Source organism: Podarcis filfolensis, assembly GCF_964270895.1.
Source record: "Podarcis filfolensis genome assembly, chromosome: 1".
Classification (NCBI taxonomy): Eukaryota; Metazoa; Chordata; class Lepidosauria; order Squamata; family Lacertidae; genus Podarcis; species Podarcis filfolensis.
This window is the reverse complement of record NC_139604.1, coordinates 14,191,721-14,207,185: the sequence shown is the minus strand read 5'-3', so window position 1 is coordinate 14,207,185 and position 15,465 is coordinate 14,191,721. Positions and strand designations below refer to the sequence as shown.

The following is a 15,465-nucleotide window of genomic DNA, read 5'->3' as shown; positions in this document are numbered from 1 at the left end:
GACTTTGCTTGGAGTAACACAGTTTCTAGAGAGAGATGCATTCCTTTGTCTCTCGCTGTGATTATTGAATAAACTAATTGGTGGTAAGGGACGCGGGTGGCGCTGTGGGTTCAACCACAGAGCCTAGGACTTGCCGATCAGAAGGTCGGCGGTTCAAATCCCCGTGACGGGGTGAGCTCCCATTGCTCGGTCCCTGCTCCTGCCCACCTAGCAGTTCAAAAGCACGTCAAAGTGCAAGTAGATAAATAGGTACCACTCCAGCCGGAAGGTAAACGGCGTTTCCGTGCACTGCTCTGGTTTGCCAGAAGTGGCTTAGTCGTGCTGGCCACATGACCTGGAAGCTGTACACCGGCTCCCTTGGCCAATAAGGCGAGATGAGCACCGCAATCCCAGAGTCAGTTACAACTGGACCTAATTGTCGGGGGTCCTTTTACCTTTTAAGTGGTAAGAACTCTCCTTTTCTTTTATCTGCATCTTTTATTGCCACTGGGAGAGGGATCTGATTCCCCAAGACTGACATTAATCGACATTCATTAGGAGCATGTGGCTCAAAATAGGATATAGTATGGCTGTTTTCTATGGCACAAAACATAACAAAGATTGAAAAGACTGACATAGGAACATAGGAACAGAGAAACTAGGAGCATTTTCTAGTCCTACCTATAGACACGAGAGACCCTTGGCATGCAACATAGATACTCTACCTTTGAGCTATGGTCCATATAGAAGTTACACACATAGATGAAGCATAACTGTTTTATGTATAGTTTAGCACTGAGAAATTTCAAAGTCTTGTGTGATAGCAGAAGTCATTCCATAGCAAATTTGCACTCCCAGAGTGGTAGCAAATGTGCACACAACCTGTTCTTGAGACGGAGCAGAGTCTTGTTGGAAAATCAACATGCTGATTTGATTCAATGAAAGAAAATAAATAAATAGCACCCCCCCAAACACACACACTTGCTAACATTCAGGCTCAATAGTGATCCCAAAAGGGAACATATCACGATGTATAAACTGTGAACTCTTTTTAAAAAATATGTTTTTAATTAAAAATGTCACTTACAAGATGCCAGCTGGTGAATATTGTTTTGCTGATGTATGACATCCTCTCTGACACCCACAGCATGGTACCTCCTTTCCAAACTGTATGCCAGGCTCCCATAATGCCAATCGCTCAAATGTTGACATTTCCGAAAAATGGTGGACACGAACAGGAGGCTTGGGAAAGCTGTTTAACTTTGCAGTTTCCAACAGAAAATAGTGTTCTGCACCATGGGAGCCTATGCTGTAACTGTGCTGAAAGACAAATAAAATCCATCTCTATTATACCTTTTAAATGCTATTTTACTAATTTGGAATGTTGTGTAGCCCTTGGCAGATATTCTGTATGGGTACATTCCAGACCGACTCCAGGATGGTGGGGTTCATTGGCAGTGTATGATCTGATGAATCCCAAGCAGCCATGACTGTGGTCAGCATTGTGATTTCCCCCAAATATGGTGCTCCAGAAGTTCAATTGTCCCACAGCATTGTGGGTAAAAACAACAACACACATGACAAAGCATGATGGCTGTTATGTTTTGAAGTCAGCACCAGGTTTTGTTTTGTTTTGTTTACCCACAATGTAATGGATTGACAAAATATCCAGGGCATTGCATTTTGGAAAAACTAAGATGTTGGCCACAGCTGTGTTTACTGGGAACCCAGAACAAACACCCCAGAAGAGATCATCGTTGGCAGTGGATCCTGGCAGACCTGACACCACGGGCCCCAAAACTCATCGTGACCCCTCCCAGGCCCAGCCTGCTACCCACTCACTCATCACAGGCACTGGTGGAGGAATGGGGGTGGGGTGGGGGAGCGCAACACCCCCAGCACCGTCGGGGAGGGGGTACCATCGTGGCCGCCCCCCGGACATGCACTGTGCACCCCCCACTGCATGACTCACGCCACGCCCCTACAGACGGCACACCACGCCCTAGCAGACGGCATACCACGCCACCGCAGGCAATGTGCCATGCCTCCAGGGCGCACGCCACCCGGGATGCCATGCCACACGGGACGCGCATCAGCCACACTCTCGTCTGCTCTCCACCCCTGGTGCCAGAGTATGCAACTTCACCACCAATCGCAGGGTCCAGTTCCCATCGGCAGCTGCTGGCTAGCCATTCACCTCCACCTTCCAGCTTCCCTACTTCCTGTGGGCTCTGAGACAGGGCCAAGGAGATGCTTATTCTCAGAGAATAATTCTGGCTGAGGAGGCCAGGCGTAGACATGCACTGCTATGGATTTCCACAGCAGTGAGAAAGGCTTTTTAAACTTCTAAATCCTAATTTAGAATTCTAAACCCTAAATTAGAATTTAGGTTTAAGCAGTTCTATTTTTCTAGAAAAAGAGGTGCCGGATCTCACCATGAACACCTTCCTTGTTCTCTTATAATGGCAATGGCGCCCACCAGAGAGGTGCCAGAACTGAGTTCTGCTGAGTTCTAGCTAAGGAAAAAAGAAAAAGCCCTGGGTTTAAGAATGTGGATCAAATCCTCTGTCATAACCCATGTCTTGTTTTCTAGTACGAGTAAAATGTAAAAGGTAAAATCCCTTTGCTGACATACTTGTAGACTTGGGTCCATCAGCTTACAGCAATTTCATCTAAGTTATCGCAGGCTAAGTAACAGGTATAGACAATGCTATTCTTCTTCAGGGGATGGGGAAAGGTGTGGGCACTGCATACCCTTGAGTACCCCCAGAAAAACGTGGGTAGCTCTGTGGTCTAAACCACAGAGCCTAGGACTTGCTGATCAGAAGGTTGGCGGTTCGAATCCCAACGACGGGGTGAGCTCCCATTGCTTGGTCCCAGCTCCTGCCAACCTAGCTGTTCAAAAGCACATCAAGTGCAATTAGATAAATAGGTACCGCTCCGGTGGGAAGGTAAATGGCGTTTCCATGCGCTGCTCTGGTTCGCCAGAAGCGGCTTAGTCATGCTGGCCACATGATCCAGAAGCTGTACGCCGGCTCCCTTGGCCAATAAAGCGAGATGAGCGCCGCAACCCCAGAGTAGTCCGCGACTGGACTTAATGGTCAGGGGTCCCTTTACCTTTATAGAAATGGCTTGGGGAGGGGAAAACGTAAAGTAACAAACATGTGCGCTTTACCCAATGTGCCACATACTATAGAAGCATAGTTAAGGATCTGAACTATAGAGTGGACAGTTTTCACTGCACACATGGTCCCCCAAACTTTGAAAGCAGATTCTAGTTATGAAGACGCTATCCAGAAACTGCAAGAGAGGTTGGTCAGTGAATTAGCTGATATGTTTCTGCCCTTCCATCTAGCCTCAATCCCTTTTGAGGAGATTTGGAGCATTTGGTCTCCATGCAGCTCATTAAGTTTCCTTCAGCTTCTCTCTCTATTGAACTCCTTTTCAAATCCCTGATGGCCGAGATGGCACCGTTTTGTTGCATCTACCCCCAATTAATCTGACGCCTCCTTTTTTCTATCTTTTTCAGGGGTCTGCCCTCACTAGCCCACGGGGTCCGCGAAAGGTCTTCACCCTGTTACAAGCCTTTAACCAGCTTGCCAATAGGAATAAATGAATCTGACAAGATGTTGAGGTTGCATTGCTAAATGGGGGAGAACGGGAGCCATTTGTGAAAAAGGATCTCTGCAAAAACAGACCAGAGGCTCGCTGAGAAACAAAGACTTGTGGATTTTATCAGATTTGACACCCGCAAAACAATTTAATTAACTCTCTTGTATATAAATAGTACATGGGTTAGCCAACATGGAGCACTCCAGATGTTAGGTAAAAGGAAAAGGTAAAGGGACCCCTGACAGTTACGTCCAGTCGCGAATGACTCTCGGGTTACGGTGCTCATCTCGCTTTACAGGCTGAGGGAGACGCCGTTTGTCTGCTCCGCAGACAGTTTTTCTGGGTCATGTGGCCAGCATGACTAAGCCGCTTCTGGTGCAATGGAACACCGGCACCAGACCAGCACACGGAAACGCCATTTACCTTCCAGCTGGAGTGGTACCTATTTATCTACTTGCGCTTTGACATGCTTTCCAAATGCTAGGTTGGCAGGAACAGGGACCAAGCAACAGGAGCTCACCCTGTCGTGGGGATTCGAACCACTGACCTTTCAATCGGCAAGCCCAAGGCTCAGCGGTTTAGACCACAGCGCCACCCACATCCCTACTCCAGATGTTAGTAGACTACAATTCCCATCATCCCTGAACCTTGCCCTTGCTGGTTTAGGAAAATGGGAATGGAATTACAGCATCTAGAAGGCATCTTGTTGGTTACCAATTGTATAGTGCAGGCAAGTCCAACGCATAAGAGGTTGTGATCTACTCCCAGTATAAAATAACTGGCAGTGATCTACACATTGTCATTGGAGGGAGGAGGCGCATATGGGAAGAGGAAGAGGAAGGCATGCTTGGCAAACCCTCACTATGATCAACTCCCTCCTGGAAACCTATGTCCCCACTGCGGAAGGACGTGTGGATCCAGAATTGGCCTCCACAGTCACTTAAAACCATGCTTATGGAAGACAATCTTACTCTGCTATGAGTGATCACCAAAGAAGAACAGACAATGTCATTTTCAGAATTTAGTTCATGGAGAAGGCAGCAGCACTGTCTGTATCTAGTCGAGGATGCTGGTGAATAAGAGGTCAGCTGCCAGCTGCACTGTTAACTCTGGAAACTGGCACTCTAAATAGCAAAGCACAAAGATCATCAATTCAACACAGTGTTATAATACTGAGCTCAGCATTTTGCTTCATCAACAGCTCCCCTCCCCGACACAGCACCTTTTTTTCTCTTCTGGTTTATGACTGAATTCTAGTACATGAACAACCCATTAAGCTCCAACACCTGCAGTGCCTTTATCTGAAGAACACTTCATCATGTAATACGCCACATGTATAATAGCATTGTGGTGGCGCTAAAGGAAAGAATAGTGCCGGTGAATTTATTTAAGGTCGGGAAAGCAAAGTGGCTGGGCTGTGTGATTTCCGCACCCTTGACTACAACCTTAGAAATCAATCAGCATTTCTACTCTTTATGCAAATTTTTATTAATCATGAGTAGGACGGGGGACCACCCTGACACTGCGTGCGACTTGCAATACAGTGTTGTCTTGCTGTAGGAAGACGGCATAATATTATAGCTAAGAGCAAGGAGCAAGGAAACCTCCCATTCAAGTTTCTCCTCTGGAATGGACTTGTTTGGTGGTTATAGGAAAGCCTCTCACTTCGTTCCCCTCCCATTTACCTGCCTTACAGGGTTGTTGTTACTGACAGGGCCTTCTTACCCATAGGTGCTAGGGGTGCAGGGCACCTGGGCACCGGGCTCGCAGGGGCGCCAGGTCAAGAGTCCGGGGTCGAGATTTGGAGTCCGGGGATTGGGAATAGCTGACAGCTGCTGCCTAGTGGAGAAGAGCCCATCAGAGTACCACAGCTCTTCTGCTGTGGGCAAGCTCCGCCCTCCTGCGTGCCTGGGATTGGCGGGCCGCCGAGAGGCCCACTCAGCACATGCTGCTCACATGAGCCTTGGGCTCAACTGCTGTTGTGCTGGGCTCTGCTTGCCCACCCCACCCCCAGGCGCTCGGCTCCGGCCTTGCTCTGCTGCCACCGCTGCCAACTCGGGCTCCTGTGTTGTAGCTGAGGTGGCCAACAACTTTGCCCCCCCCTAAAAAAGGGTCCACAACTCTGGGAAGCTGGGGGGGGGGTGCCAGACGGATCTTTGCACCCCAGCACCGCATATGCTTAAGAAGGCCCTGGTTACTGAGATCATTGTTCATCATTGTTCTGGGCCTGGAACATCAAAAATTGTTACCTCAATAATGGTTTTCATGAATGCCCTCATGAATTCTGCACGAATGTTCCATAGATGAAGTGGAAGCAATGTCTAAATACCATTTATTCTTGATGCACAGTGCAATTCCAGAAAAATGATCCAAAGGTACAGGACAAGGTCATTTTGCTGAACCTAAGCAGATCTGGGTGTGGTCACTGCTTGGAGAACACCAGAGAATCATCTGTATTCTGTCTTAAAATAAGAACAGAAGACTGTAAATGAAATACATCTGTATCAGTATTGATAAGACACTTCATGAACATTTCCACTGATGTTCCTACAATATAGGCAAAGTTACCATGTTCATATTGGGGTTGGATGGGCCAGCATATTTCCTTTCTATATCAATTTGGCATGTCTTCATAAGTCTGTCCTAACAGATTTCTGCATTGATCTGCAAGAAAATTCATACACAATTACAATTTTTCTCAGAACGTTTTCTAATTTTTTAATCCTAGAAAACTCACTGCTGCAAATGTCAGGGAAAAGAGGGCACTTTTTATCATACGTGGTGGAATGGTAAAAAAGATAAGTATGGGAAGTGATATATAATGAATTTTTAAAAATGTTTAAAATAATGTTTGTCAAAAAACCAGAAGCCTTACTCTTAGGAATTTTAGGTGCAGATATACCGAAGAATTTGAGAAGACTGTTCATGTATGCGACTACAGCTGCAAGGATGCTGCTTGCCCAGTGATGGAAAAGGGAGAATATGCCGACAAAGGCGGATTGGCAAATGAAACTACTTCATTATGCAGAGATGGCTAGACTGACTGGGAAAATCAGAAATCAGGAGGATCAAAACTTCAGTAGAGAATGGGACAAATATAATTGTCTTTAAAAGAACACTGTAAACACTCTCTGGCAGGCTTTGAATAACTCTTGCAATGTTACAAAGACTTTGGATATATTGGAGGACTGTAGTTTGGATGAACTATAATATGCAGTTGACTAAGATATTTAAAGGACCCGAGGACGAAAGTCCTAAGATTCGGAAGAATCTTTTTTTTTTAGGTTTAATATTTTAAAAAAATGTTAATTGCGTGTCGAGGTCCCCAGGGCCACCCCAATAACTCACACATCACACAGAATTTTTGTTTAAGATTTTTGGCATAATTTTGGCCACAACTTTATTAAAATACAAATTTGTGAGTGGTTGCTTAGGCATTGGTTGCGACTATCTGCCCCCACCATGGGGGACAGACTGATATTCCGCACGATGCGAAAGTCAGAATAGGGGAATATACTTGGGGGTAGCGATGGAGCAGGGAACCTGCCCTCACCCCAAATGCAACCAGGAGCTCACTGCTATGGCCCGAGCCCCCTTGACAGAGTGGACAAGCAATAGTTAGCCCCCAATTCCTTTAACAGAATCCCTTGCAGCAACAGCATTAGAGGGGCAGGCACTCAACCTACCAAGGGCAGGCACTCAACCACTGCCCCTCAACCAACCAAACCATAAACCAATGCCTAACCGCAACCTTACAAGTTGTGACGATTTGCTATGCAGTAGGCAAAAACCAAATGGCCCCAGCCAATCAGCCAGATGGACAAAATTCCTACCGGACCCCTGCCCCAAGAGCAGACAACCCCATGACAGGCATAGCAAGGTCAAAGCGAACAACCCTAATTCTAGGGAGGGGGGGGGACGGGCAATCCAATGCACGGGCGAAAAGAGGAAGCCCTAGCCTTGTGCAAGGAGTTTTAGCATTTCTGGCTGTCAATCAACAAATGGCAACATTAACTTCTTCCCAACAACAAGGGAAGCCCCAATCGCATCAGTGGCCAACGATCAATTAGCCCGCCCGCAACTTTGGAGTGTCCTGGCGGCCCCCACCGCAACACTTGCTCTCCGTGAAGGAGAACACGCTTTGTGTGATTTATTTTGTAAAACCAATAAGAATTATTTCAAAAATAAAAAAATAGAAAACTCACTTTAAGCACAGGTCTGCATGACCTACCAAACAAAATACAACATATAGGCCATACTCTTGACCCCACCCTAGATTTTGCAGTCCTAGACTGGTGTGGGGAGGGCAGCAGGTTTATTAAACCAATGGTGGGCCCCCTGTCATAGTTGGTAGGCTGTGATGGCTCAGGAGAAGGAAAGTTGTACAGTTGTACATAATAATTCAATGCTGAACAGATGCAAAGCACAGAAATGAAGCCAAATCTACTTAACTGAAGTAGCTCCAGGTTACATAAGCAAGTAAGGTCCAAAATGTTGCATAACATCCTCTAGATAAGTACATATTGTAGTCAGAGCCACCGGTGCAAACCTGGTTATCTCCCATGTTGAATCAATGAAAACTACAGATTTTCCACTGAGCAAGTATACAATTTTCCATGTGTCCTGTTTAATTAAGCAGAAACGTACTGGAACCACGCGACTCCTGCCCCTCGAGGTTCCTATTCAATTTCCCATACAAACCTGACGAGATTAGAATTGGGTATCAAATAGGTTTATTTAAACACACACACACACACACACACACACACACAAACCCTGGCTTCATTCTTTCCAAATTTCCTTTGAGTAGCCTCCAGAGAGATGTAGATAGTCTAAATGCTGCGTATTAAACTTTAATTACTTATTTTTCTGTTAGGCAAGTGTGATAACTAACATTCAGGAAGAGATCTATGCATCGCAGCGTTTGCAAGCATTCTGCAGCAGCGAGGAAATGAAAAATGACTCGGCAACCTATCACCAATCTCTGTCGGCACCTCCTGCCCCTCCGGCTGAACAGTGGGATGCCAGCTGGTCTTCTATTAACAGTAAATGGAAGATTCTTATTTATTTATAAGCGTCATTAATCTGATAGCTTTGAACGCAATTTGTTTTCCAAAGGAGAGTGCATGGAAGGTTTGCTTGGCACCATCAGGGCAAATAAAATGGATGGTTTATTCGAAACCCCACAATATTTAATCCCTGGTAAATTACGTTGCGGCAAGAGTTTTAAATTTTTGCCATTGCAGCCGTCTTATAAACACAGAAACAAGTGCATATAATGAAGTGTATTCATTGTGTCTCCACATGTAGCGAGGTGTGTTGTTTGGGAGCAACAACGATGTGGAGACTGGTGTGGATTAGAAATGGCCACAATTCGTATTGGTTACAGGCTTCCTTACCAGAGTTTGGTAGGAATCCAAGCACCAATTTTCCACCTGCTGGAAACTTTCATCCACCCTGCACATGTGCTGGGAACTTGCCTGACCCCACAAGCAATATGAGTGTTTTGGAAGCTAACACTAGCCCCTAAGCCTAAGGCAATAGTGTGATAGCCCAACACAGGCGGAAAATACTTCAAGGCGATATTGATCAATGACCCACAGATAACAATAATACACCCAAAAACACATTGAAAAGCCAGTCTCAAACAAGATAGTCCTGTAGAGAAGATGCTACACAAACTCTTGCCATCTATTATGACTGTAATTTGGAAGCCTTGATAAAGATTGTGAATGATTCCAAAGGGAAATGTAGGTTAAGTAAGAAGTTAGAAATTTTCTTTGGTAAAGAAATTTTAAACATTTGAAATATATTTTATGCTGTATTCTGGCATAAAGTCCTTCACAGATTTGACTGTGTCCACAAAAATTTCAAAACCCAGGCCCCTTTATATTGTGTCAGGGGAGGGAGATGCTGTTTCTCTCGTTGTTTCTTCCTCCTCCTCCTCCTCCTCCCCTTCTTCTTCTTCTTCGTCTTCTTCTTCCCCCACTACCGAGAAGGCCCTCTGCCTGGTTCTCTGTAGCTTCGCTTCTCACAGTGAGGGAACTGCCAGAAGGCCCTCGGAGCTGGACCTCAGTGTCCAGGTTGATATACAGAACAACTTTGAATAATTTGAAGAGGCAAAGAAACTGAGTAATCAAGTGGAATCTGTATATTCAGAGACACAGATCTGTTTTCTCAGATGGAAAAAGTGACTGCAAAAGAGGAAGAGACAAATTTAGGGTAGAAGCATACTACTGTGTCTTTGATAATTTCCCGTGCTTTCATAGAAGCTGTGAATATATTTGGATTCCTGGAAAAACTGAACAGTTCTTCCCAAAATAATGGTACACTGGAAAAGGATGCAGAAGCCTTTGTGAGAGCTTACCCAAATGATCTGCAAATTTTCCATCCTCTAAACTAAAATGTTTTATTCATTTCTTAGATACTGCAGGAGTGTGTGATGGATCTGAGACTACTGCACATAGTCATTTGAAGATAATTTACAGTAAGGATCTGGTTGAAGCTTCCCCAGATGCTATCATAGCTCTCAGCCTTTATCTAATTCTGCCAATTTTGAATGCTGAAGGAGAAACATCATTCTCCAAATTAGTGTTTATTAAAAAAAATAAGTTACATTCCACAAAGCTACAGTCAAGACAGTCATCATTATCTGTTCTATCTATAGATTGGGATCTTCTGAGAGAAATATTTTTTGGTAATCTCATCACTGAATTTGTTGACAAGAAAACTAGGCGGGGAGAAGATGAGATGACTTTTTAAATATTATGAATGCAGCTTGTCATTTTGTGTAAATATTTTCTTTAACTTTAGTCATAAAATGTTAATATTCTGATGTCAAATATAGCTGGGGTTTTTTCCAAGTATTATATATATTTTTCCAGCTGAGGAGGAAATGAAACTGACACAAAGTGCTGTGGGATTGTGCTGTGGGATTTCAGGGAGGGGCCCTCAAATAAGCATTTTGCCCTGGGCCTCTCAGTGTCTTAACAAGACTCCAGTGCCCTATAATGCTCTGTTGGCAAAAGACTTCACTTTAGTCCATTACAATAGAGTCACCAAACAGTGTCTAAGCTCTTAGCACCAACCTTAACAACTTGGCTCCACTCATCTCCACTTAAATTCAGCCAATTGGACCACCCCTATGAATGCTCTGTACACCAAAGAGGCAGTTATCAAAGATCCTCTCCACCTCCATCATCTTCTCTCCCTTGTTTTCTCTTCTTTTTCTTGAACTTTGACATTCCTTCCTTTGAATCTTGCCTTGGTAATGAGAAGACACCCACATAGCAATCTTCTAGGATGTGTTTCCATTATTATTATTATTATTATTATTATTATTATTATTATTATTATTATTTTACATAGGAGGTGCGTGCCTAATGCTTCCTCACTCATTATAATTATAATGTTTACTTATTGTATTGAGAATCAGTCTGATTCGAACTTTTTTATATATAAAAAAAACTCATCCATGCAATATGTTTTGAGAACCAGGCAGTCTCTGCTGATACATTCCATGGACTGGGATTGTCCAGGAATATAAATGTCGCTTCCTTCAAGCAGTTCCTATTATTATGGTGACTGATAAACGTATTGCCACAGTTGTGGAAATCACTGCAATGACCCTTGTAACCTGGTGAAATTCATGAACAAATACATGCCTCAGGAGAGTCAAGATGGAGCAGGTATTCTGAATGTCTGTGTGGCGTTTGTATGGAGCCCCCAGTCGTCTCGTGGACTATTGACCCGTACACCACTAATCCGCTGCCACCAACCAGGTCCTTCCCCTTTAAATCACTTAGTCTCAGTCAGGTTCTTAAGTTAACAAAGAAGAGTGTAGTTTATTGCAGACACAAATAAACTTTAACTGCATTCAAAATGTTGTTACTCTTTACCTTCTTAGTCTTATTTTTATCCTGTCTCTAACTCTTCTACCTCCCCTCACACAAGAACCAATTGCACTAACTGTCTCTCTAATTCCAACTGTCTGCCAACTGCTTTCCCAACTGCCTTTTCCCAACCAACCAACCAACTAACTAAACCTCAGGCTAAGCCTTTTTATAAACAGGTAGGCTCCGCCTCTGGCTTTTCCATTGGTTTATCTATTAACTCTTTCTCTCCCCCTGTACAGACATTTTAAAAAGAACGGGCAAACGCCACAGTCTGAAGCACCCTTAGTGCTGGAAATAGTACTTGGTACATATTTATAAGCTATTCCTACTTCACGAGCCCCAAAGTTGAATGGCAAACAAGTTCTGGGAAACCGTGGGTCAATTGAAGTCCTGACAATATGACAAATCTGCCAAATGAGACATGGGAAGTCTACATCAAAGAGGTAGATCTCATTTATGGTATGTGAGAAATTGTAATGGACGGCTGATGCTTTTCTGTGACTTCTGTCAAGGCATACATGATGTAACAGGGCTGTGATTGAGCCATGACAAGGGAAGAATTAGTAACCCCAAGGCTTCTGAATATCTAACAGCTAAATGCCTTGCTCTATGGATGCATGTGGCTGGAAGAGATCATAAAATCATAGAACTGAAGAGTCGGCAAGGACCCCAAGTGTCATCTCATTCAAGTTGCTGCAATGCAGGAATCTAAATATATATTTTATTAAACAATTTCAACAAAACAAATTATCAATCCAATTAATCAATTGCACTATTCCCCCCTTTTTACCTCCCCATCCCTCCCCCACCCCCCCACCAAAGACTTCCCTCAACTCCCCTCTCTGATTTGTTTACACATATTATTCTCTTCATGTTAAAAATTGTACATATCATTACTTTATCTGTCATATATTCTATTAATAAGTTTGTGGGTGTTTATTCAAAACCTGCCAAGGAGTCCAAGGCCTTTTTTCTTTTTTTGAATAGTTTGTAAAAAGTTCCCAATCTTCCTTGAAGTCACGGTTGTCCTTCTCACATAGTTTATGCGTCAACTTTGCCAACTCTGCATAACTCATCAGTTTTTCTTGCCATTGGTCTTTCGTTGGGATTTCCTCCTTCTTCCACCCTTGTGCTATCAAGACTCTTGTCGCTGTTGTGGCATACATAAATAAATTCTTTGTTTTTCTTGGCAGGTCTCGTCCTAAAATCCCTAACAAAAATGCTTCTGATTTCTTTACAAATGTCATTTTAAACATTTTTTTTCAATTTATTATATATCATTCCCCCCAAATTTTTAACTTCTCTACATTCCCACCACATATGATACATAGTACCTTCTTTTCCTTTACATTTCCAACATATATTTGACCGGGTGTTGTACATTTTTGCTATTTGTATTGGTGTGGTTTACCATCTACACATCATTTTCATATAATTTTCTTTCAAAAGAGAACAATCTGTAAATTTCAAATCCACTTTCCACAGCTTTTCCCAATACTCAAATTGTATATTGTGCCCTATATCTTGTGCCCATTTGATCATAACTGATTTGACCAGCAATGCAGGAATCTAAACCAAGGGTCGGCAAAGTTTTTGTGGCTTGGGCAGATTCACGGTCCTGCAGATGCCATGGTGTGTGCACACACACACATGCACAAATGCTATTTCCAGCACTCCTTCTGGCACGGAGGAGGCGTGCACAGCTTCCCATTAGCTGCAGGGGCTTCCTGAAGCCAATGGGAAGCTGGCCAGCATCGCAGAAGGTGGTCCCCGCACTGCTCCACACCAGTTTAGCGCATAGCTGTCAACTTACAGATTTGAAAATAAGGGACCAGATGCCTCGAAAATAAGGGATCAGCAGCCAAAATAAGGAATTTTAGCCAACCAGCTCCTTTCCTTTCCCTCATAACAATCAATCGAAGGAGCCTCCAAAACAAATCCAAAAGCCCCCCCTCCCACGAGATCGCCACCCGCCATTGTACTCAACCAGCTCCTTTCCTTTTCCTCCACCATGTGCCCCCGCTCCAGACAGACCTTTTCCCCGGCAAGGGTGAGTGGGCTATCGATGACATATCCATCCGATTCCAAGCACAGGTATGTTCAACTTCTGAGCCCCTCTGAGCCAAAGGCAGAAAGCCCAGCCAGCAGCCAAACGAAGCCTCAAGCGGTGATTCCCACAGTGCAGCAACCCGGCAAAGGGGATGCAGCAAGGAAAACCACCGTCACCTCTCCGCTGGGAAGCGCTGAGCAAAGGCGAGTCCCCAGGCAACACGGCCGGGCACAAGGCATGCAAGCTCCACCCCCCAGTCATCTTAGACTCCTTATTGGGTGAGCAACGCAGCCAAGCAACACAGCTGGAGCCTCCCTCCTCCCTGGCCGGCAGGGAGGGAAGGAGAGGAGCTGCTTCCTTTGAAACCTGGGAAATTTAAGGGACATCATCAATAAGGGACAGCAGCAGGAAACGGCACTGGGATAAGGGAGTTTCCCGCCAAATAAGGGATAGTTGACAGCTATGGTTTAGCACAGTGCATGGGAGCTGACCGAGCAGGCAGCGGGGGTCCATGGGCCAGTTAAACGACCCCGATGGGCCACTTGTGGCCCATGAGCCTTAGGTTGCTGACCCCTGATCTAAACTAAAGCATCCATGACAGATGGCCATGGATGTTTTCTTCAATGAGCATTGGTGGACCATGATGGCAATTAATAGTTGCTAGACATCTACTGATGCAGATGAGGGGTGAAACCACTCTTTGACATTTGTCTGTGTGACATAGAGAAAAGCAGGTTGGTCGGTTGGTTGGTTGTTTGATTGGGAAGGAAGGAAGGAAGGAAGGAAGGATTCCCTGGAGGCCAAAATCCAACTTTGGGACAAGTACTCTTGGCGAGAGAATCCCAGCAGTACAGTAATTTAAAGTCACAAAATATACAGCAAAGTAAATTGTGGAAGTATAGGAGGGAAGTAGAATCATAGAATCATAGAGTTGGAAGAGACCACAAGGGCCATCGAGTCCAACCCCCTGCCAAGCAGGAAACACCATCAGAGCACTCCTGACATATGGCTGTCAAGCCTCTGCTTAAAGACCTCCAAAGAAGGAGACTCCGCCACACTCCTTGGCAGCAAATTCCACTGTCGAACAGCTCTTACTGTCAGGAAGTTCTTCCTAATGTTTAGGTGGAATCTTCTTTCTTGTAGTTTGGATCCATTGCTCCGTGTCCGCTTCTCTGGAGCAGCAGAAAACAACCTTTCTCCCTCCTCTATGTGACATCCTTTTATATATTTGAACATGGCTATCATATCACCCCTTAACCTCCTCTTCTCCAGGCTAAACATGCCCAGCTCCCTTAGCCGTTCCTCATAAGGCATCGTTTCCAGGCCTTTGACCATTTTGGATGCCCTCCTCTGGACACGTTCCAGTTTGTCAGTGTCCTTCTTGAACTGTGGTGCCCAGAACTGGACACAGTACTCCAGGTGAGGTCTGACCAGAGCAGAATACAGTGGCACTATTACTTCCCTTGATCTAGATGCTATACTCCTATTGATGCAGCCCAGTAATACTTAGGCTAGTTACAAAGTGGCAAAAGTTCAGCCATACAGTTGAGCTGGAACAACCAGCTCAAATCTCTTCACATGGTAAGTTTCTCAGGTAGATGGGGGGGGGGCAATAGGATTGATCAATAAGTATGTAGTTTGCACATCTGTGTGCACAAGGCGGCAGAATGTTAATCAATAGCTCACCTAGAAATTTTATTTAGAGTTGTCTATATGATTGTGCACTCAATATATGATCTACGTACGTGAAATGTCTACTAGTTACAACTGAGGCTTGGAATGTTTGCAATATTTGAACTGTTCTTGCTTACTTAAAATCAATAAAAAATTATATTGGGGGAATCAACAATTGCACCCATTTTCACATGAATGCTTGTAACATGTGTAGAGGTAGCTTGCAGTGTAAAATGAAAAGCACACATCAAAGAA

General features: G+C 44.4%; 1 long non-coding RNA gene across 1 annotated transcript; it reads right to left on the bottom strand.

Moving 5' to 3' along the window:
* Nucleotides 1-419: 419 nt before the first annotated feature.
* Nucleotides 420-12,257, bottom strand: LOC310743535. Its single transcript, XR_014539075.1, has 6 exons — nt 11,490-12,257; nt 10,680-10,854; nt 6,160-6,255; nt 5,841-6,053; nt 4,563-4,715; nt 420-1,299 (listed from the first exon to the last, which is right to left on the bottom strand). It is a non-coding gene; the product is annotated as an uncharacterized lncRNA (long non-coding RNA).
* Between the last annotated feature and the right edge of the window lie 3,208 nt (nt 12,258-15,465).